General features: G+C 45.5%; 1 protein-coding gene across 1 annotated transcript in view; it reads left to right on the plus strand.

Moving 5' to 3' along the window:
• Positions 1-260: 260 nt before the first annotated feature.
• Positions 261-25,042, plus strand: part of LOC140723631 (NACHT, LRR and PYD domains-containing protein 3-like) — a gene marked incomplete at its 3' end in the record, with an annotated part of 51,622 nt that continues 26,840 nt past the window's right edge. Inside the window, exons 1-2 of the mRNA XM_073038205.1 lie at positions 261-340; positions 8,207-8,499. The remainder of the gene's footprint in view (positions 341-8,206; positions 8,500-25,042) is intronic.

The raw sequence follows: 25,042 nt of genomic DNA on the forward strand, positions 1-25,042 counted from the left end.
TGTGTGTGACCTCATCTTACCCGTTCATAAGTCCACAATAAGACCATTGGTCTTACCGATGTTGAGTGCAGGTTTGTTGCTGCAACACCACTCATCCAGGTGATATATCTCACTCCTGTTTGCCTTCTCCTCGCCACCTGAAAATCTGCCAACAGTAGCCGTGTCGCTGGTGATGTGCAGGCGTTATATCCAATCTGCACCAATTGTGGTTTTCTGGTGAGGAAATCAAGGATCCAGTTACAGAGGGAGGTAGAAAGGCCAGCGGTTCGAGCCTTTTGATCAGAACTGTAGGAATAATTGCATTACACGCTGAGCTATGGTCGAGAAACAGCATTCTGATGTAAGTATTCGTATTGTCAAGGTAATCCAAAGCCGCGTGAGGAGCCGATGAGATTGCATTGTGACCTATTGTGGATGCAGGTAAATTACAGTGGGCCCAGGTCCTTGTTGAGAGAAGAGCTAATTCTAGCCATCGCAAACCCCTCAATCATTTCATCACAGTAACTGTTATTGCTATGGACGATAGTCATTAATGCAACTCACACTGCTCTTCTTGGGCACTGGTGTAATTGTTAGCCTTTTAAGGGATGTGGAAACTTCCAACTGCAGCAAAAATGACCCCATCTCTGAAGCATTCTCAGAATACGACTCGTGTTTTTCTGGGGTGGCTGACATCCCTTGTAAATCTGTGACGACTGCACCCACCACTTTCTCACTCTCCCAAAATCGATGGAAACACAAACATTTTCCCATAATGCCCCAGGATTAGTCTCAGTAAGGGTCTCTATTGATGCCATCAGCGTTCCAAGATGGGGTGCAGAATGGTGCACCGTCATGCTATTCAAAGACCCACGTGGGGCTCGGTCTCAGACACCAGTCATGCCATCAGTATCCCAGGATAGGGCACAGAATGGGACCCCAGTAATCAAATTCATTATCTCAGGGGTGAGGTTATGTGGGGGGAAAACCCATTTGGCTGTGTTATGAGGTCGGTGGAGCTGGACTGTTTACTCCCGTCCCTGTTGCAGCCTGTCTGTAGAATGTTGATTTGATAAATATCTCAGCAGTTGACTCTGGATCTGCAGACATGCTCGGACACGCTGCTGCACTGTAGTTTTATATCAATGCAGAATGACGGTGATAATTGCGGACAGTTTAACTCATTGGTGTTAATTTGTTAATGACGGTGGATTTATCATCTGGAAGAAAATGTCGAAGTCGAATGGGTCAAGGACAGTGGAAGCAGACAGATCAATTGTCTTTGCTCCTGCCACGTGCTTGGAGATGGAAGCTGCTATTTTGTGGAACTGTTTTACATCCTCCATTTTGTGAGGCAAAGTTGCTTTGCTTTTTGTGTTTTAAAATAGACACAGTGGGGTTTCAGGTCATTTACTAAACTAGAGATCCTTTCCAAAGAAGTTCTTTGATATGATATGACATGCAGTTTTGTGAATGCTGGGGATGGTGCCTGCCTGATGTGGTTCTAGCCGATTACTGAAGAGAACGCATTAGGGTTCTCTTCCTAGTCATCCTCCTCCTCTTGATGAATGTATTGAATGCCTTAGGATTCACCGTAATCTGACTTGCCAAGAATTTTTCATGACCCCTCTTGCCTTTCGCAATTCCCTTTTTTAGTTATTTTCTGGTCTCTTTGTACTCCTCATGAGTTTTCTTTGATCCTAACTTCTGAAGCTTTACATACGTTTCCATTTCCTTCTTGACCAAATTTATCACCTCCCTGGCCATCTAACGTCCTCGTGTCTTTTCATCCGTCCTTTCTTTTAAGGAACTTTTGGTAAATATCAAAATTTGAATGATTCACACAGTAATTCCCCAAGAATAGTCCCACAGCGTTTTGATGTCATTGTAAACTGCCACAGCCACTTTCCTCAGAAATGCTGTAATCAAATGGAACCGGTTCGACAAATCACTCTCATTCGGGTTTGAACAAAGTCACTTTAGTATTGTATTTAACCATTTCTGCTGCAGTGTAGTGATAGAGCCTTTGACATGACATAAAGAACATGACTTCGGGTCTCAAACCCATTACATTACCGGTTTCATTTGCTGCCTTGTTTGCTGTGAGTTTACAAAATTTTATTTTTACCTCAACTCTCATCATCTGCAGTTGTGTTTTTTCCATGATTCGTTCAAATAAACCAGTTCATGCCATTCCCAAATGTCACAATATTTAAATTAAAGAATATTACCCCAGGGTATGGAACCCACTAAACTTTTAACTGCTGTTGATGTTAGGGTGAGTGACTGAGGGTAAGGAGGGGAGTGTTGGGGTGAGCAGGGTCAGGGCAAGGGCAGGGTGAGTGTGTGGAAGGTGGAGAGGGGGAAGTAGAGGAAGTAGAGAGAGTGGGGAGAGTGGGAGTGAGAGATGGGGAATGAGGGGAGAGGGCAAGAGTGAGGGAAGGGAGAGGGCCAGAGAAAGGGGGAGTAAGAGAGTGATACATGGGGAGGGAAAGAAGGGGGAGAGGGACAAAGGGGGAGTGAGAAGAGGAAAAGCAGGGTGAGAGAGGTCTAGAAAGAGGAGAGGGGGACAGATGGGGAGAGGGTCAGAGAGAGAAAGAAGGGGCAGAGAGAGGGAGGAATAAAGAGGGGGAAAGTGTGGGGAGTGTGACTGAGAGGCTGAGAGAAAGGGAGTGAGAGGGTAATGGGAGGCATAGAGAGACGGGAATGGAATAGGAGAGAGGGTGAAGGAAAAGAGGCAGAGAAAGAGAGGAGCAAGAGCGCCGAAGGATAAATGGTGGGGAGAGTGAGGGAGTGACAGGGAGTAGGAGGGGAAGGTAGAATAAATAGTGTCGAGGAGGGGTTGAGTGAGTGGGATGTCGGAGGGGTGTGCAGGAGGCGGCGAGGAATGGGTGAGCAAGAGGGGCAAGTAGGTTAGCAAGGAGAGAGGGATAAGAGATGGGTGGTGAGGAGGGAGGGGTGGGATGTACAGTGAGGAAGGAAGAGTGACCAAGTTGGGTGGTGAAGAATGATGGGCTAGTGAAAATGACATCAGTGGCAGAGCAGTGAGGGAAATAGGATTGAGGCAGAACGAATAAAGGTGTGGGGTAGGAGGGTGAGGACTGGGGTGATGATGAGAAAGGAGTGTGAGGTTGACGGGTAGCGAATAGTTGGTGCTAGTTGGGAAGAGTGAGGGAGAGGGATAGAGAAGAGAGCAGGGTGAAGAGCGGTGGTGAGGAGGCAAGGATGAGTGAGGGAGGCCAGAATTATTGGACAAAATATTTATTCATCCACAATGACAGGATGTTCGTCATGGCTGATCACAAGTCACTGAACAACTCCACCATGAGATTGTTGTTCCCGGTCTTGATATTCCACAGCAGGGGTGTTTACCACACATGTTTCCCGGTCTCCAATTCCACACGAGAATTTCTCTGCAAACAATTCCCGGTCTTTGGATCGTATTGCCCACCATTCCCAATCGCCATACCCCACACGGGCTGCTTTACTGCGAATGATTCCTTTTCTCCCTTTCCCACACTGGGAGTTTTACTGTGCACGGTTCCCGGTCTCCCTGTCGAACTGTTACTACGATGTGACCTTTTGACCTAACCTCCACCCCTCCCATCCATGTACCTATCCAAGTATCTCAAACAGATGTTGTTAAGACCTCAGACAAAGTCAGGAATCGAAGGTTAACCATGTTGTGATTAATATTCTGAGCTGCGTATATTTCAATGGAACAAGTATTGAAGGAAAGGCGGATGAGCTCAGGTCATGGATCAACACATGGCATTATGATACTGTCACCATTATTGAGACTGGCTTGCAGAGAACTGGCAGCTCAATATTCTGGTGTTCTGTTGCTTTAAATACAACAGAGCGTGAGGGATTAAAGGGGTAGGGATGGTTTCACTACTCAGGAAAACTGTCACAGCAGTGTGCAATAAGGACAGATGGGAGAACTCATCCAGTGAGGCTTTATGGGTAGACTGGAGAAATTAATTAGTACACTGAAGTCCTAAAGACTCAAATGTGATACTTGATCTCCTATTAGTGACTGAGACAGAACAGACGTAACAGATGTCTGTGTGGGGAAACTGTTTGCATCTGGTGATCACAATACCATCAGATTCAAAGGAAGTATGGAGAACGACAGCTCTGCTCCGTGGTATTGAGGCTCTGCTATAGAAGAAAAAAATAGATGTATAACAGGTGTAGGCAGGTAGGGGAAAAAATCAGGTACTTATGAATTCGAGGAAATCAGGCTTTGGCGAGAACAGGCAGAGGCGAGGTTTGAACGGGGCACAACTGCGCAAGTGAGTGAAAGTCGGCCTGTGAGGCAGCGGGAGAATTTAAATAGCGAGCAGAGGCTGAGTACGAGCTTCACTCCAGGTGAGGTAAGGCCGGGTAAGCTCCTTTAATTAATCTAATTAGCTTAGGAGTAGCTAATGGAGACAGCAGTTAGGGCAGTTGAGTGCTCTGTTTGCAGTATGTTGGAAGTCAGGGCGAGCACAGCTGTCCCTGATGACTACACCTGTAAAAGGTGCATCCAGCTGCAGCTCCTGACAAACCGTGTTAGGGAACTGGAGCTGGAGCTGGATGAACTTCGGATCATTCCGGAGACAGAGGCAGAAACAGAGAGGGGTTTCAGGGCGATAGTCACACGTAGGAGTCAGGAGACAGGTAGTTGGGTGACTGTCAGGAGAGGGAAGGGGAATAGACAGGAAGAGCAGAGCACCCCTGTGGGTGTTCCCATCAACAATAAATATACGATTTTGGATACTGTGGGGATGACCTACCAGGGACAAGTTGCAGTGGTTGTGTCTCTGGCGACGAGACTGGACCCTCAGCTCAGAAGGGAAGGAGGGAAAAGAGGAGAGCAGTAAGTGATAGAGGATTCGATAGTTAAGGGGACAGATAGTAGGTTCTGTAGAAGAGATCGAGAATCCCAGATGGTCTGTTGCCTCCTTGGTGCCAGGGTCCGCGTTATCTGGGATTGAGTTCTCATTATTCTCAAGAGGGAGGGTGAGCAGCCGGATGTCGTGGTCCATGTAGGGACTAATGACGTGGGTAGGAAGAGTGAGGAGGTCCTGAAAGGTGAGTTTAGGGAGCTACGTGCCAAGTTAAAGGACAGGACCTCCAGGATAGCGATCTCAGGATTGCTACCAGTGCCCACCTGCAGGTGGGTTCAGAAATAGTAAGATAGTGCAGATCAACACATGGCTGAAGACATGGTACAGGAGGGAGAGCTTCAGATTTATAGATAATTGTGCAGTTTTCCAGGGAAGGTGGGACCTTGTCCGGCGGGACTGTTTACAGGTGAACTGGAGGGGGGACAAATATTCTTTTAGGCAGGTTTGCTAGAGAGGCTCCAGTGAATTCAAACTAGATATTAGGCGGGAGGGGAACCAGAGTGTAGAAACAGATGTATGGCAGAAGGAAGAAAAAGAAGACAGTAAAGTTCTGTGTACTGTTAGAGATAAACAGAGAGGAAGAGGTGGAGAATTTCTTAAATGCACTTATTTTATTGCTAGGAGCATTGTAAGAAAGGTGGATGAGCTTAGAGCATGGATTGATATCTGGAAATATGATGTTGTAGATATTAGTGAAACATGGTTGCAGGACGGGTTTGATTGGCAACTAAATATTCCTAGATTTTGTTGCTTCAGGTGTGATAGTATCGGAGGGACAAGAGGGGGAGGTGTTGCGTTGCTTGTCAGAGAAAATATTACAGCGCTGATCTGGCAGGACAGATTAGAGGTCTCATCTAGGGAGACTATTTGGGTGGAATTGAGGAATTGGAAAGGTGTAGTAATACTAATAGGGGTGCATTATAGACCACCTAATGGGGAGTGAGTATTGGAGGAGCAAATTTGGAAGGAGATAGCAGATATTTGTAGTAAGCACGGGGTTGTGATTGTGGGAGATTTTAATTTCCACACATAGACTGGGGAGCCCATACTGTAAAAGGGATGGATGGTTTGGAGTTTGTAAAATGTGTGCAGGATAGTTTTTTGCAGCAATACATAGAGGTAACAACTAGAGAAGGGGCAGTGTTGGATCTTCTGTTAGGGAATGAAATAGGTCAGGTGATGGAGGTATGTGTTGGGGAGCACTTTGGGTCCAGTGATCACAATGCCATTAGTTTCAATATAATTATGGAAAAGGATAAGACTGGACCCAGGATTGAGATTTATCTGTATGGACTTCAGTAAGGCCTTTGAAGGTTAGTTAGGAAGGTTCAATCGTTAGATATTAATATTGAAGTAGTAAAATGGATTCTACAGTGGCTGGGTGGAAGATGCCACAGAGTAGTGTCAGATTGGACCCCGGTGACTAGCGATGTGCCACAGGGATCAAAGGCCTTACTGAAGTCCATATAGATAACATCCACTGCTTTACCCTCATCAACTTTCCTAAGAACTTCTTCAAAATATTCAATAAGATTTGTCAAACATGACCTTCCACGCACAAATCCATGTTGACTGTTCCTAATCAGACCCTGTCTATCCAGCTAATTATATATACCATCTTTAAGAATATTTTCCATTAATTTACCCATCACTGGTACTGTGTCCAATGTTGTTTGTCATATACATTAATGATCTGGATGATGGGGTGGTAAATTGAATTAGTAAGTATGCAGATGATACTAAGGTAGGTGGCGTTGTGGATAATAAAGTAGGTTTTCAAAGCTTGCAGAGAGATTTAGGACAGTTAGAAGAGTGGGCTAAACGATGGCAGATGGAGTTTAATGCTGATAAGTGTGAGGTGCTACATTTTGGTAGGAACAATCCAAATAAGACATGCATGGTAAATGGTAGGGCGTTGAAGAATGCAGTAGAACAGAGTGATCTAGGAATAATGGTGCATAGTTCCCTGAAGGTGGAATCTCATATGGATAGGGTGGTGAAGAAAAGATAGATAGATAGATAGATAGATAGACAGATAGATAGATACTTTATTCATCCCCATGGGGAAATTCAACTTTTTTTCCAATGTCCCATTGGAAAGAAACCAGGAAGGCTATAGGGTGGCATAAGGTTGTCCTAACAGACAAGGTGAGGGATTATACAGATGTTTTAAAAGCAAAAGGATTGGAGGAGACACAATTGATTGATTGGATTATCAGAATGGCAATGTCCACATGGAGCCAAAAAGCGTAGAGGAGTTCTTAAGTGGGTTTTTGCTTCTGTGTTCACTCGGGAAAAGACTCTATTGAAGTGAGGCCATGGATGTTATACAAATTACGGATGAGTAAGTGTTATGGGCAAATTGGACAACTTTGAGTGTATAAATCCCCAGCGACTGAGAAATTCAGTCCTAGGACCCCGATGGAGGTGGATGCAGAAATTGCAGGGACGTAACCTAATTTGGAATATTGTGTGCAGTTTACGTCACCTAAATGGGAAAGATGTTAATAAGGTTGACAGAGTACAACAAAAATGTACAAGGATGTTGTTGCGATTGGAGGACCTGAGTTATAGGGGAAGAATAAATAGGTTACGACTTTGTTCCTTGGAACGCAGAAGATTTGGGGGAGATTTGATGGAGGTCTGCAAAATCATGAGGATAGATGGGGTAGAGGGATGAAGATAGTGAGGGTTAGGCCAGGGGATAGAGAGGAGTGAGGCTCCCACTTTTAATCGGCACACAATTCCCCCTCCTCCCATACTCATTTCAATCAGTGCGTCATTCCCTCTCTGTCGGCCATTTTAACGAATGTGACAATTTTCAGTGAGTGCGTTACTCCCTCTCTCGGTAAAACTTCAGGCCATTTGGAATAAATGACTTTTAAAAGAAATAAATTTAACAAGTATTTCAGGCGGGGTGTCAATCAACAACCTCCGCTTGTGAAATGAAACCCGCTGTTATCTGTGGGCGAGGCGGTTTCTTGTGACAGTAGTTGTCCGGATGGAAATGTAATAATCTCTCCAGTTTTTTTTTAGTTAGTGGAAATATATAGTCGAACGTGTTTGGTTTAATTTCAGCAGAAAAGCAGCTCTCTACCTGAACAGGTGAGGGACGTTTGAGCTGAAACTCTATCCATGTCAGGCAGTCTTTCTTACACAGAGGGCGGAGTTCAGACCCTCCCAGAACCCGGACTGGATCAAATTCGCAGCCTGGGACTCGCTGAGTTAAGCAGAGAAACTCCGCCCCATTGGTTGCGGTGAAAGAAAAAGGAGAGATCTACACGGAAATCCGGACAGAAAGGTTAACGCAGCCTGTTTGTTTTCCTCTTTAGGGTTGCTACATTGATCCCACTCCCGCCTCCTCCCGCTGTCAGACCCGTCCTGAGCCGGTGAGAGTTGGTGTGACCCGGACTGCGGCAGTCCCGCTCTACCCCGGCTCACCTGGCCCTGTCCATCTGTAATGAGCGACGGACACATCACAGCCGAGTGGCCTCCGGAGCAGCAGCTCAGACTCAACTCTCCGTACAGGGTGAGCACACCGATGTAGGACCATTGTCGATCACCCGGGAAGTAAGACTGAGATTTCCCCGGACCACATTGAACGCCATCCGGTTAAACATCAGAGGTAAGTGTTGTCTATGATTCTGCACAACGATTCAGCGTTTACAGCGAGACTCGGCTTTGGTCGGGATCGGGAGTGAATTTAGTGGGAGAAGGGAGTCCTGACATGTTCATGTTAACGAGTCAATTACAGTCCAAATGGATTAAGAGAAACGAGAGTGGTTTCTACTGAGAACGAGCAGAAGAAATCTTTCACCCCGGTAGTAACATATGAAATACCCACGGGGCAGTGATCCGCCTTTGATCTCTCTCGAACAAGAGAAAATCAGCAGATAAATGCTGGGAATCCGAGCAACACACACAAAATGCTGGAGGAACTCTGCAGGCCAGGCAGCATCAATGGAAAAAAGAATAGTCGAACTTCAAGAGTCCAGCTCATGTATGTTACATCACCTCATTGGTTCTATTGCTCCTCCTTGTAGTGCAAAGGGTTAAACTTTCTTCACGCTTGAATGACAGTGTTTTGCTGAACCGGTTTGGATTTGATTTCAGCGGAACGGCCGCTCCCTGTTCTGAGGAATGTGACGGACAGGCAGCTACTTGCTCGCAGACCCTGAGCACCGAGTCTCTCAGAACAACAAGCCGCACCTTCCAAATCAGTCAATCATCTTCCCTCTTCCCCTTTCCAGTCCAGTCCGGATGAAGGGACTCGGACCATAACGTCGACTGTTTATTCCCATCCATAAATACTGCCTGACCTGCTGAGTTCCTCCAACATTGTGTGTGTTGCCATGGTTTCGAGAGATCCATGTGGGGCAGTGGGCGGGGTTATTTGTAAGAAAAGATACACAGTATCCTCACTATCAGAGTATTCGTGGGGAATTAAGATGAGAATAACTCAGCCTCTGATATTTATTTCAGAGATTTATTTCCCAACAACCAGTTGTCTGTGCGTTAAATCAGCGATCAAGGAGATATTTGTTTTTTTGAAGCCACTTCTGGCTCTGGTGCCTTTTGTGTTCCAACTGTTTCCTGCTGGCATGATTTACATTTCCACAGGTTTGGTAAAGATTAAGATCTGCTCTAGAACAATGGCCACCTGTTTCAAAGCAAGGGTACGGGAGCTGTACAGCAAACACCTGTTCTGTTTTCAAAGTTTCTTATTGCAGGCAAATACATTGATTGTTCCTGTGTTCCTGTGTTGATTGTGATAAATTTGAATTCCTCAATCGCCAGTGGAAGCAAAGACTGTAATTCTGTTTAAGCACGGGATTCCTGATGAACAGTGGGTTAGAAGTGTTACAGGGATGGACACAGAGGAATACGTAATGAAATTCTAGATTCGACCAGTCATGATTTCTTGATCTACAGCAGTTTCGAGGGGCTGTGTGGTCCAGTTATGCATGTTGGTATGTTGACTGGAAAATCTCTGACAATTTAATTGATGTAAGCTGGTATAATGACTGCATGCAAAGGGAGATAGGATTTAATTTATGCATTTGTACTGAAATCAAACATTAATTATTTGCATGCAGCTTTGTGCGTTATTTATGTACCCCAGCTGCGAGAGGGGATCGAGCTTATGTCAAACTCGGAGTGCTGGGGAGCACAGTATTGGACCAAGAGACACTCTCCCCGTTTCCTCCTACTCCCGCTGCAGACTCCCTGGGGCTCTCACACACCAGCTCACTGTCCCATCCCGCCTGCTGCCTGACATGCGGGCTCTCATGGAGCTCGTTACCCTCCGCTCCCGGGCTCACGCTGAGAGGATTTGAGAAACCTTGCGCAGCCGTCAGGAGACATGCGAGTTATTTAACTCCCATTGGTGCCAGAAAATGTCAATACAGGCCACATCGCAGACTGAAGTCTCCACGCAGGTTAAGCACTCTAGTCCAGGTCCACTGCCGCTCACCCAGGAAATCAGACTGTGGTTACCCGGGACCCCACTGAACGCCGTCGGGTTACAGCATCAGATGTAAGTGGTGTCTTCCATATCAGGGTATAGGTTTTATCGGTTTCCCAGCAGGAGAAAGAGTTAAAGTGACTTTGCTCATTCCCTAATAAGAGTGAATTGTCGGATAAATTGGATCTAATTTCATCAGAAAGGCCACTCCAGTGTGAGGAATGAGCACAGACAGGCAGCTGCTGACCCACAGACCCGGGTCCCTCAGAAGAACAACCCACGCATCCCTAATCAATCAATCATCTGGTCCTTCCCCTTTCATTTCCAGTACCGACGAAGTGTTTCAGCCCAATAGATCAACTGTTCATTTGCCTCCACGGATGTTGCCAGGACTACTGAGTTCTTCTTGCAATTTATGCATTGTCATGGCTACAAAAGATCAGTGAGGGACCGCTTGTGGGCCAGAGTGTGGAATCGGTTGAAATTAATTGAAATTAGTTGAAAGGAACGATGGATATTGAAATCATACCCCCACTGTCAGAATATTCCTAGGGAATTGAGAAGAGATCTCAGTGGAGCCCCCCAGTGGCCGGAGGTCCCCACATCACCACCATTGTTTGGAAGCTGGAGGGACAACAGAGAGGTTTCGGCTGTCCGGCCGTTTCTCTGTGACACTCCCGACCTCTACATCAACTCCATCCATCCGACTGTGGCAAACTTTTACAAACAACAAACATAATTCCTCTCAGCCACCGTCTGTCTGCATGATCCCCTGGCTTTGAGGATATGAGGGTATCAATGGTCCGCACTGTCAGGGTTTCAGTCTACCAGGGGACAAAGACTGCAGGGACTAGAGATCTTCTGTTGTCTAATACACTGCATGTAGATCCCACTGGCAACTCTGGTTTACATTAGTGAAACAGTTGTTTTTCAAAATACTGAACAGCGTGACACTGCACTGATGAAACAATCCGAAACCAGATCAGCCTAGAAAGTCCTCCCCAAAAATTAGGGTTTTGTGATCCAACTCGAGACAAACAGCACGCTGTCCACTCCACCAGTGCGTTATTCGCAGCCGGGCGAATCCCATGATTGATTTTGTTGTCCCCCTGAAAACAAATTAAATGTCCATTCAGGTATTTCAAAATACAAGCGCTCCCCCACACCGGGGATCTGACGTCACGAGTGCGGTACTTGACATCATACATGCACGGCCTGGCTTGCGTTGAGATTGGTTAACGGCTCAAGTACTAATCATGTCAGCCCACACCACTTGGTGCAGTCAACAGAGTATTTACAAGCCGTGTTAATTCTCATTGATGCGAAGAGATGTCAGTCACTGGTTACACCCAACAGCGCAGGCGGACCGACGAGGAGGGTGTTACCTCCAGTCCGATCTCCTGGTCAAAGCGGAACAAACGAAGTAAATGACCTGCTTTGTGATTTATTCCCATTTCTCTCCAAGGGAAGTTGGGGCGTTTGTGAAGCGTCTCCTGCGGCCAGAGTCTGATGTATCGCTGAGAGGTAAAAGGTGACCGCTCGTTCATCAACTTGATGCTGGTCCGCCGGGGAGGGACCCTGGCAGAAGATGGAGGGAGAGGGGGATTTTATTATCAGGATAAAGATGCTGTGAGAGGGAGTGGACAGGATTGGTGTCCCACTGGGTCAAGAGGAGCTCATCTGTGGAAATGTCTGAACCCATGGTGGTGGCGAGCAGAGAGATTCACCACATTAGGGGGCAAACACGGGCAGACTGTTGACCAGCAGTGGGGCCAATAGTCTGGGGAAAGTAGGGGGCAAGAGTGGTGTTGGCGGGGTAAAGATGCACCAGCCCAGCGTCTTGTTGAATGACAGGACAGTTTGGAGGGGCCGGGTGGCCTGATCCTTTTCCTGTTTGTGTGTTTAAATAGAAGGACCCTCGTGGACCTTCAGGATGTTCCAGTGTGTGTTGTAGGGACTGGTGCCTGGAGCCCAGTTTTTCACAAACTGGCAACAAGTGGGCTGAGGGGGCAAATTCAACAATTCCAAGTGTGCTCTCGATACAAAATGTGTATTTCTATATCTTTAATGACATAAAACCGATATTTCCATATTGTTACTGACAGAGAATCGTATAATTTATGTTCCATGTGTTATCTGAATGTACTTGCCTGTGATGCTGCCACAAGTCAGTGTTTCTCTGTACCTGTACCTTCCCGTACTTGCTCACTTGGAAATAAATTCAATGTGATTCGAAAAGCTCAGTGAGATTTTATTAGTGATGATCATCTTGGCTCCTCGGTAGGTCAAATGTAAATGTAAGACCCTTAGCAGTGTCGATGAGCACAGGGAACTTGGAATCCATCGCTCTCAGAAAGTGACTACACAGATTGATAGGGTGGTTACGAAGGCAAACAGTATCCTTAACTTTATTATTCGAGGCATTGAGTTCAAAAATCGGGAAGTTGTGTTGCAGCTTTTTAAAACTCTAGTTAGACCACATCTGGAGTGTTTCATACAGTTATGGTCGCCTCATTCCAGGAACGATGTCAGGGCTTTGGGGAGGGTGCAGAAGAGGTTTGCCAGGAAATTGCCTGGATTAGAGGGCATGAGCTATAACAGGAGGTTGAACTGCTTGGGTTGTTTTCTCTGGAGCCCTGCAGGCTGGGGTGAGACTTGATAGACGTTTATAAGATTATGAGAGACATAGGTAGAGTAGATAGAAAATGTATTTTTACTATGGTAGGAATGTCTAAAACCAGAGGCCATGCATTTAAGGTGAGGGGGGAATTTTAAAGGAGACGTGAGGGGGCAAGTGTTTTTACACAGAGAGTGCTGGGTCGCTAGAAATTGCTGCCTGGGGTGCTGGTAGATCAGACACATTGGGGACTTTCCAGAGACATTTCAATAGGCCACGAATGTGAGGAAAATAGAGGAATATGGACATTTTGTAAACAGAAGGGATTTGATTCGTTAACATTCTGATAACAAATTTAATTGGTTGAGCACAACACTATGGGTCGAAGGGCCTGTTCCTGTGCTGTACTGTTCTTTGTTCTGTGTCTCTTGTCGAGAGATTTCAGCGTAACAGAGGCAAAAGGAATGAGTGGGAGCAACAGGTCAGCTGGTCCAATGTGGGAAATGTGAGATTACCCATTTCTGTAGGAGAAACAGAAACACTGGGTGTGTGTGTGGAGAGGGACTGAGGTGCAGTGGGCAGGGAAGGAAGTCAAAAGTACATTGTATTGATGGTAAGACTCATTGGTATAAGACGGAGAATTACTTTAACAATTATTTGGGCTTTGTTGAGATTGTACCTGGAATATGGAGTAAAATCCCGCTCCCCATACTAACACGGGTTATACAGACCAAAGAACAGACTGCCGGAGGAACTCAGTGGGTCGGGCAGCATCTGTGGAGGGAAATGGACCATCAACATTTCGGGCCGAGACCATCCCTCTGGACTGAGAGTGGACGGGAAATAGTCAGAGAAAAGAGGTGAGGGGTGGGGATGGGGCAAGAGCTGGGGAGTGAGAGGTGCAAAGGTGGAAATAGTGACAGAGGTCAGCAGATATGTGGAGACTGAAGTGATCAAGGAGATGAGGATTGGGATGAAACGTGGCTGAGATGGGAGAGCAGCCATAATCTTGTTGATGGTTCGAGGTGCTGAATGGCCACCTCCTGCTGTTTCTCACTTGATGTTTCAGTGTTCCTGACCACTGAACCCAGGAGAATGTGATAGAAATTAGTGTCTGTTCATATAGAAGTGGCTTGAATGCACAATTCCTTTTTGGGTCTGAATTGTCTGTTGGACAGTGATTTCTTGTGGATGGATGTGGCGGATCATGTGTGGGGCTGGGATCAGGAGAGTGACCACTCCCCCTGGGGCGAGGAGCCGGGGAAGAGATCATTCTCTACGGGGCGAGATCAACGGGATTCCGTAGGTGAGAACTGAGGCCGGTCCCGAGCGATGTTGGGCAGTGATTCTCTGTTACTTCCCTGAACAGCCGGCCTCCCACTGTTTCCTGGACAGAACCTGCTGGGTCGGTCCGGGTTGTGGGACTTTCACACTGAACATCCTGAGATGAGCTGCCACTCAGCCCCTCTTGCCCTGGTGCTGGGAGCGTGATGGGGTGGTGATACCGAGACCACACTCATCCATTGAGGTTTATCCCGGGAACTTTACCTTCGTCATCCAGCCCCGTATCGGGTCCAAGCTTCACCTAGATCGATAGCCGATCTCTACAATTGTTTTACCTCATTCCAGGGTGCAGGAAGCGGCCCTTCCACCTGTTGTGTTCTTGTAGACGAGAAGGTTAAACCGAGTAACTGCACCTTCGGGACTCTGCTCCATCTGTCTGAGTAGATCCATCTTTCGCCCGTTCAGACAAGGCAGTGAGATCCAGATTTCTCACGGCCTCTCGTTTTTGGTGGCCATCATTGTGTTTATTTTTGCTGAATCCATGCCACTGTTCCAACTTGCCGAAGCACAGCCAATGTTTCCGGTTGTATAACCCCATTAAATGCGAGAAATAAGCCTTTTCCAGTTACCCGGGCTGCTCAAAAGTGTACAGTATACATTAAGTTAGACTGTGGGATCAAGAGTCCAACTTATCACGCGGGAAAGATTCAATGTGCTTACAACAGCAACCTGGAATGTTTCCTGGAGCCTGGTGCTATGTGTTTTCAATGTCATTTTAAATCTTCGACCCGGCTGAGAAGAGAGAATAGCGAGGGTTATGAGGATCTTTGATGCTGCCTGCTTTACTGATGCAATGGGAAGTGCCGTCACAGTCCAGGGAGGGGAGTCTGGTTCCTGTCATGTCCTCAGCAGTGCCCACAGTTTTCTACAGTTCCTTGCAGTCAAGGGTAGAGTGGTAGCCTTATGAAGGAGTTATGTATCCGGATGGGATACTTTCTGTGGCGCTTTGATAAGGTTTGGGGAGGGGCAATGTGCCTAAGCCAAAGTTATTGTTGTTTGATCTAGGTTTGTCATTTTAGGATCTTTTTCTATGGTATTATTCAGTGCCCGTGTATTGCTGAATGACCACCAGTGACTGTCCTTGATCCCTCACCCACATGGTTCCATCTCCTCATTCACTCACATCTTGTGCAACATCTCTTCTATCTCATTGAGATTTCCAGGAATCGGTTTTTGTTAGCTAGAACGACGAGGTTTAACTTAATGCAGCACCTGGTAAGTTAAGAGTTACAAGCTATGATCCTAGGGTATGACAGAGAAGATTCCAGCATGTATAGAGCAGTAGTTGATAGGCAGGAGACGAGGAGTGGGAATAAAGCGAGCCATTACTGTTCGGCTGCCGGTGACTAGAGGTTCCACAGGGGTCTGTGACGGGATCCATTTTTTTTACCTTATATCTCGATGATTTGGATGCTGGAATTGATGGTTGTTGCAGTTGTTGCATTGATAGCAGAGGATATGAAGGATGGCGGAAGGGCAGGTAGTTTTCTGGAGAAGGATTTAGGACAGATTAGGAGGATGCGCAAAGATGTGGCAAATGAAATAAAGTTTCGGGAAGGGTTTGGGCATTTACCTTGGTAGAAGAAATGAAATGGTTTATTTTTTTAATGGACAGAAAATACAAACAACTGAGACACAAAGGGACTTGGGAGATATTGTACAGGATTCCATAGGGGTTAATTTGCAGATTGGGTCAGTGGTCAGGAAAGCAAATGCAATGTTAACATTCATTTCAAGAGGACTAGAATATAAAAACAAGAAAGTAATGTTGAGATTTCATAAAGCACTGGTGAGGCCTCACGTAGAATATTGTGAACCGTTCTGGACCGCGTATCTTTGATCGGATGTGCTGAAACAGGTGATGGTTCAAAGGAAGTTCACGAAAATGGTTCAGGATTCAGCGGCTTGTCAGATACAGAACGTTTGATGACTCTGGGTCAATTAATCACTGGCATTCAGAAGACTGAGCGGTGCCCTAATGGATCATATCAAATGGTGAAAAGCCTTGATAGAGTGGATGTGGAAAGTGCGCTTCCTCTGGTGGAAGAGCTTAATACTAGAAGTCACAGCTTCAGAATAGAGGTGCGCCATTTTAGAATGGAGATGAGCTGGAATCTCTTTAATCAGAGTGGTGAATCTGTGGATTTCCTTGCCGCAGGCAGCTGCGGAGGTCTTTTTTTTATGTAGATTTACAGTAGAGGTAATGGGGTAAGACAGAAGATTGGGGAAAGGCAGAAGATTGGGGCAGAAGAAAAATGTATCAGTCACGATAAAATGGCGGAGCAAACTCGATGGTCCAAATGGCCTAATTCTCCTCCTATATCTATGGTCTTAAAGGGTAAAAGTAGCCATTACAGTTTTTAGTTTCACCATTACAAAATGGTTACAGCATTAATATTTGTCACAATGAAGCTCACAGCATGTGATGTTGTTTGTTATTTCCTTTTCCGGTTATTTTAGGTTCATTAGCTTGAAAATGTTTCTTGCGTTTGTAGTTTTTAAAAAACATTACCTTGGAATGAGTTGTGTTTTCTGGGAAATGGACCCGTAGAACGCTTAGTTAAGAGTGATTCCCCTACAGCACAGAAACAGTCCTTTCAGCCCTTCTAGTCGGTTACATTCCCTGCCTGAACTCATCCCCTGCACACAAACTGCAGCCTCAATACTTCTCTCAACGATGTACCCACGCAAACTTCTCTGAGACACTGCAATTGAACCCGCATCTACCAGTTCCGCTGGAAGCTGATTCCACATTCGCCCCTCACTCTGAGTGAAATAGTTCCCGCTCAGATTCCCCTTAAATATTTCACTTGTCACCCTAAATTCATGACCTTACCAAAACTAAGGGGCAAATACCTACATGTATTCCATAGAACCATAGAACATTACAGCACAGAAACAGGCATTTTTGCCCTTCTTGGCTGTGCCAAACCATTTTTCTGCCTAGTCCCACTGACCCGCACCTGAGCCATATTGCCCGAAGTCCCTCTCAACCAAGTTTTTCTTAAATGTCAAAAGTGAGCCCGCATTCACCACTTCATCTGGCAGTTCATTCCACATTCCCACTGCTCTCTGCGTGAAGAAGCCCCTCATAATGTTCCCTTTAAACTTTTCCCCTTTCACCCTTAACCCATGTCCTCTGTTTTTTCTTCTCCCCTAGCCTCAGTGGAAACAGCCTGCTTGCATTCACTCTATCTATACCCATCATAATTTTATAACCTCTATCAAATCACCCCTCATTTTCCTACGCTCCAGGGAATAAAGTCCTAACCTATTCGACCTTTCTCTATAACTCAGTTTCCCAAGTCCCGGCAACATCCTCGTAAACAATCTCTGCACTCTTTCAACCTTATTAATATCCTTCCTGTAATTCGGTGACAAAAACTGCACACAATACACCAAATTCGGTCTCACCAAATGTCTTATACAACCTCACCATTACATTCCAACTTTTATACTCAATTCTTTGTAAAATAAGGCCAATATACCAAAAGCCCTCATTACAACCCTATCTACTTGTGACACCACTTTAAGGGAATTATGTATCTGTACTCCCAGATCCCTCTGTTCTACTGCACTCCTCAGTGCCCTACCATTTACCTTGTATGTTCTACCTTCGTTTGACCTTCCGAAGTGCAACACCTCACACCTGTACGCATTAAACTCCATCTGCCATTTTTCTGCCCATTCCTTCTTCAACCTATATTCACCCTGTATCCAGTCTGTATCCCACCACCTCAATGATATATATCAACCATCTTGTTCAACCTCTGTCCAGTATGTATCCCATCACCTCAGTGATATATATCAACCATCTTGTTAACCTCTGTCAAGCCTGTATCCCACCACCTCAATGATATATATCAACCATCTTGTTCAACCTCTGTCCAGTCCGTATGCCACCTCCTCAATGATATATATCAGCCATCTTGTTCAACCTCTATCCAGTCTGTATTCCACCACCTCAATGATATATATCAAACATCTTGTTCAACCTCTGTCCACTCAGTATCCCACCACCTCAATGATATATATCAAACATCTTGTTCAACCTCTGTCCAGTCTGTTTGCCACTACCTCAATGATATATATCAAACATCTTGTTCAACCCCGTTTCAGACTGTATCCCATTGCCGCAATGATATCTTTAAGCAATCTTTCTTCTAAACTTTGTCCTCATTGTGAAGTTTTGTTTTGCCCTTTTTTTGTGTGTGAAAATAATAGAAACACCAGAGGTTTAGTTGGACACAGCACGTGGCAGAGAAAAAGCAACCATTTCAATTTTAGATTCACCGTTACAAAATGGTTGCAGTGTTAATCTTCATCATAATGGAACATAGGATCTGATGTTGAGTTTATTATTTCCTTTTTTGGTTATTTTCGGTGAGCCACTTCCTCTGTTTCCAGGGTAACGGCCCGTCAGAGCTGCAGCAAGTGTTGCAGTTTTTATCGCTCTGTGGTCACCGCCTCTCAGCGTAGAGACAGTGGCCTCGGGAGCAAATGTAACAGAGTGATAGTGGGAGGAAAGGATGCTGTGAGTATTGACTGTATGGGATGTGTTACACAAGGGTCAGAATGAACTCAGAACTAATAAATTGTTTGGGGTGGGGTGGCATTTACAGTTCAGGGTGGCAATCGGTAACTATCTGTGCATTAAAATAAGGAGAAATACTACAGTTGCAGGAAATTTAAAGTGAGGAGGGGAAAATACTGGAAACGCTCAGCAGATCGGCAGCATCTTGGACAGTCTCAGTTCTGGAACTGGGTATTCCACCATTTCTCTTTTCAGAGATGTAGTCTGATGTACTGAGTTCCCAGCATTTTCTATTTTATAATTTTCCATTTTGTTCCTGCTACACTGCAGGAAAAATGGCAGCCCGCTCTGCTGGGCAATATCCCACACAGCAGGAAGATTGTGATCAAATGTGCTCGGTTTTGCTGCTGGGGTCAGGCTGAAGTGTATCCGCATCCTCTATACAGACCGGGGAACCAGCCTGAGCACCGGCCACAGCAGAGGGTCATTAGGTTCCAATTCCACCTGAGTTTGTGAATCAGAAATGGCAGGAACACCACGGAAAATCGCCGGCACCAAAGCGTCTTTGTATGGGTGATGATATTGGGCTGGTGACTCTGAGGATATGGAACCGGCAGTATACGGACTTCAGTCCAGGTTGGTAATTCGACAGCTGGGATCGGAATTTTCTCAGTCTGCAGTGATGCTGAAGTCTTGGGCGGTTGGGCGTTGGTTATGGGGAAATCACAGTCAACACTGCCCAATAGAACATCACATCTGTCAAGTATTTTGGAGATTATTAAAGAGTTAACTAGAGAGTTGGGTGAAGTTGGGCAGTGATGTTGTTCATCTGAACTTTGGTAAAGTCTGTAACAAGATCCCGCATGGCAGCTGATCGGGAAGGTTCGGTCATGTGGGATTCACGGGGAGCTGGCGAGGTGGATTCACACCGGGCTCAAGAACAAGAAGCAGATGGAAATGGCAGGAGGATGGGAACCGGAATGATTGAGCAGAGAAGGGGGAGAATAAATCTGAGATAGTGAGCAGTAAAGATGTCAGGAAGGACAGGCAGGCGATGGGGCAAATTGCAGACATTGGGATGAGTTGTGGTGCAATCAAGTTGCAGTGCAGTCAAAGAAAAAATTAACAAATACTGGACTTAAGGTGTTATTCTTAAATGCATGCAGCATAAGGAATACAGTGGATGATCTTGTCGTAGAGCTACAGATTAGCAGGTATGATATTGTGGCCATCACTGAGACAATGCTAAAGATGCATGCCTCTAGGAGCTGAACGTCCAAGGATACACGGTGTATCGGAAGGATAGGCAGGTAGGCAGAGGGGTTGGCGTGGCTTTATTGGTAATAAATTATATTAAATCATTAGAAGGAGGTGACATAGGATCGGAAAGTGCAGAATCTTTATAGGTTGGCCTAATAAATCGCAGGGGTAAAAGGACACTGATGGCAGATATATACAGGCCTCCTAACAGCTGCGGTGATACGGACTACAAATTTCAATAGGAAATAGAAAAGGCTTGCCAGAAGGGCAGTGTTATGATAATTGTTGGGGAGTTAAACATGTGAGTGGATTGGGAAAATCAGGTTGGCACTGGTTCTCAAGAGAGAGAATTTGTAGAATGTCTACGAGATGGCTTTTTAGAACAGCTTGTTGTTTAGCCCACTGGGGCATCGGCTGTATTGGATTGGGTATTGTGTAATGAACCAGAGGTGATTAGAGAGATTGAGGTGAAGGAACCCTTACGAGGCCGTTATCACAACATGACTGAGTTCACTGTGAAATTTAAGAAAGGAAAGCCTAAATCTGATGTGTCGGTATTTCAGTGGAGTAAAATAAATTACAGTGACATGAGAGAGGATCTGGTCAAGGTTGACTGGAAAGGGACACTAGCGTGAATAACGGCAGAGCAGCAGTGGCTGGAGTTTATGCGAGAAGTGAGGAAGGTGAAAGACAGATATATTCCAAAAAAGAAGAAATTTTCGAGTGGAAAAAGGATGAAACCGTGGCTGACAAGAGATGTCAAAGTCAAAGTAAAAGCAAAGCAGAGGGCATACAAGGAAGCAAAAATTAGTGGGAAGACTGAGGATTGGGAAGATTTTAAAAGCTTACAAAAGGAAAGTAAGAAGGTCATTAAGAGAGAAAAGAACAACTATGAAAGGAAGCTAGCAAATAATATCAAAGAGGATACTAAAACCTTTTTCAAGTATATAAAGTGTAAAAGACAGGTGAGAGTAGATATAGGACCGATAGAAAACGATGCTGGAGAAATTGTAATGGGAGATAAGGAGATGGCAGAGGAACTGAATGAGTATTTTGCATCAGTATTCACTGAGGAAGACTTCAGCAATATAGCGGACATTCAAGGGTGTCGGGGAAGAGAAATATGCACAGTCACAATTACGACAGAGAAAGTACTCAGGAAGCAGAATAGTCTAAGAGTAGATAAATCTCCTGTACCAGATGGAATGCACCCTCGTGTTCTGAAGGAAGTAGCAGTGGAGATTGCGGAGGCATTAGCAATGATCTTTCAAATGTCAATAGATTCTGGCCTGGTTCCGAGGACTGGAAGATTGCAAATGTCACTCCGCTATTTAAGAAGGGGGCAAGGAAGCAAAAAGGAAATTATAGACCTGTTAGCTTGACATCTGTGGTTGGGAAGTTTTTGGAGTTGATTATCAAGGATGAGGTTACGGAGTACCTGGAGGCATATGACAAGATAGGCAGAACTCAGCATGGTTTCCTTAAAGGAAAATCCTACCCGACAATCGTATTGCAATTTTTTGAGGAAATTACAAGCAGGCTAGACAATGGAGATGCAGTGGATGTTGTGTATTTGGATTTTCAGAAGGCCTTTGACAAGGTGCCGCACATGAGGCTGCTAAACAAGATAAGAGCCCATGGAATTACGGGAAAGTTACATATGTGGATAGAGCGTTTGTTGATTGGCAGAAAATAGAGAGTGGGAATAAAGGGATCCCATGCTGGTTGGCTGCCGGTTACCAGTGGTGTTCCACAGGGTTCTATGTTGGAGCCGTTTCTTTTTACGTTGTATATCAACGATTTGGATTATGGAATAGATGGCTTTGTGGCTAAGTTTGCTGATGATACAAAGATAGGTGGAGGGGCCCGTAGTGCTGAGGAAACAGAGAGTCTGCAGAGAGACTTGGATAGATTGGGGGAATGGGCAAAGAAGTGGCAATTGAATTACAATGTGGGAAAGTGTATGATGATGCTCTTTGGTAGAAGAAATAAGCGGGCAGTCTACTATTTGAATGGGGAGAGAATTCAAAGTTCTGAGATGCAACGGGACTTGGGAGTCCTCGTGCAGGATACCCTTAAGGTTAACCTCCAGGTTGAGTCGGTGGTGAAGAAGGCGAATGCAATGTTGGCATTCATTTCTAGAGGAATAGAGTTCAGGAGTAGGGATGTGATGTTGAGGCTCTATAAGGCACTGGTAAGACGTCACTTGGAATACTGTGTGCAGTTTTGTTTTCCTTCTTTAAGAAAGGATGTGCTGACATTGGAGAGGGTTCAGAGAAGATTCACTAGAATGATTCCGGGAATGAGAGGGTTAACATATGAGGAATGTTTGACCGCTCTTGGACTGTACCCCTTGAAGTTTAGAAGAATGAGGGGGGACCTCATAGAAACATTTTGAATGTTGAAAGGCATGGACAGAGTGGATGTGGCAAAGTTGTTTCCCATGGTGGGGGAGTCTAGTACAAGAGGACGTGACGTGAGGATTGCAGGGCGCCCATTCAGAAAGGAGATGCAAAGAATTTTTTTAGCCAGAGGATCTGTGGAATTTGTTTTCACGGGCCGCAGTGGAGGTCAAGTCATTGGGTGCATTTAAGACAGAGATTTATAGGTGTCTGAGTAGTCAGGGCATCAAAGGTTATCATGAGAAGGCGAGGGAATGGGACTAAATGGGAGAATGGATCAGCTCATGATAAAATGGTGGAGCAGACTCGATGGGCCAAATAGCCGACTTCTGCTCCTTTGTCTTATGGTCTTATGGTGTTGGGCAGGATCCCTAATCACAGCAGGAAGATAGTGTTCAAGTGTGCTTGGTTTTGCTGCTGGGGTCAGGCTGAAGTGTATCCGCATCCTCTATACAGACCGGGGAACCAGCCTGAGCACCGGCCCCGGCAGAGGGTCATTAGCTTCCAATTCCACCTTAGTTTGTGAATCGCAAATGGCAGGAACACCACGGCAAATTGCCGGCACCAAAGCGTCTTTGTATGGGTGATAATATTGGGCTGGTGATTCTGAGGATATGGAACTGGCAGTATACGGGCTTCAGTCCAGGTTGGTAATTCGACAGCTGGGATCGGAATTTTCTCAGTCTGCAGTGATGCTGAAGTCATGGGCGGTTGGGCGTTGGTTATGGGGAAATCACAGTCAACACTGCCCAATAGAACATCACATCTGTCAAGTATTTTGGAGATTATTTAAGAGTTAACTAGGGAGTTGGGTGAAGTTGGGCAGTGATGTTGTTCATCTGAACTTTGGTAAAGTCTGTAACAAGATCCCGCATGGCAGCTGATCGGGAAGGTTCGGTCACGTGGGATTCACGGGGAGCTGGCGAGGTGGATTCACACCGGGCTCGAGAACAAGAAGCAGAGGGAGATGATTGATGATGGTTTTAGCGAATGGAGCCCTGTCGCGAGTGGGATGTGTGTGTCAGTGTCGAGACCTCTGTAATTCACTATTCATGTCACTGGTTTGTATGTGAATGTACGTGGCACAGTTAGCAAGCTTGAATTTAATTGAATTAAATTGAATTGATTTCTTACATCCTTCACCCACATGAGGAGTAAAAATCATTACGTTACGTCTCGGTCTAAATGTGCAATGTGCAATCAAACTATTTTATAATAATTTATAATGAATTGAACAGTCAATATAATATCAAATCAGCGTGAGCTAATCAGTCTGATGGCCTATTGGAAGAAGCTCTCCCGGAGCCTGTTGGTCCTGGCTTTTATGCTGCGGTACCGTTTCTTGGATGGTAGCAGCTGGAGCAGTTTGTGTTTGAGGTGACTCTGGTCCCCAAGGATCCTTCGGATCCTTGTAAGTGTCCTGAAACATAGGAAGTTCACAACTACAGATGTGCTGGGCTGTCCGCACCACTCTCTCTGGAGTCCTGCGATTGAGGGAGTTACACTTCCCACACCAGGCAGTGATGCAGCCAGTCAGGATGCTCTGAATTGTGCCCCTATAAAAAGTTTTTAGGATTTGTGGTTGATACTGAACTTCCACAATCGTCTGTGGTGAAAGAGACTCTTTTGTGCCTTTTTCACCGCACAGCTGGTGTGAACAGACCACGTGGGATCCTCGGTGATGTGGATGGCAGGAACTTAAAGCTGTTCACCGTCTCAACCCCAGATTCATTGATGTCAATAGGGGTCAGCCCGTCTCCATTCCTCCTGTAATCCACAACCAGCTCCTTTGTTTTTGTGACATTGGGGGAAAGGTTATTTTGCCACCACTGCGTCAGAGAGATGACTTCTTCCCTATAGGCCACCTCATTATTGCTTGAGAGCAGTCTAATCAATGTAGTGCCGTCGTCAGATTTAATTAGCAGATTAGAGCTGTGGATAGCAGCATTGTCACGGATATACAGGGAGACTAAATTCGGGAGATTGGTTGATAAGGCAACAGGTGACAATGAATTTCAAAGACATCTTGGTCAGTTATGTAGATGGGCTGAGGAATGGTAAATGGTTTACAACGTGGACAAGTGAAAGATGGTGCATTTTGGACAGTCAGACCAGGGTGGGACTGGTATAGTGAATGGGAGGGCACCGAGTGTTGTGGAACAGAGCGACCTGGGAGTACAAGAATACAGTTCAGTGAAAATGGACGGGCAAGTATAGAAGGTGAAAAAGAAGGCTTGACGCATGCTGGCCTTAGGGCTTTGAGGTCTGGATTATGGGCATTATATTGTAGTTATATAAATTGTTGGCGCGGCTACACAGTGTATTATGTACAGTTGTGTTCACCCTACTGTAGGAAAGATATTATCAGTCTGGAGAGGGTGCAAACGAGATTGCTGAAGATGCTGACTGGACTAGAGGGGCGAGTCACAGGGAGAGATCAGCCGAGCTGGATCTTTATTTCAGAGGAGGGTGACATTGTAGAAGTTTACATAATCAAGAGGGAGTATAGATAATGTGGTTGGTCGTGGTATTTTCCCCAAGGTTCAA

Source organism: Hemitrygon akajei, unplaced genomic scaffold (assembly GCF_048418815.1).
Source record: "Hemitrygon akajei unplaced genomic scaffold, sHemAka1.3 Scf000121, whole genome shotgun sequence".
Lineage (NCBI taxonomy): Eukaryota > Metazoa > Chordata > Chondrichthyes > Myliobatiformes > Dasyatidae > Hemitrygon > Hemitrygon akajei.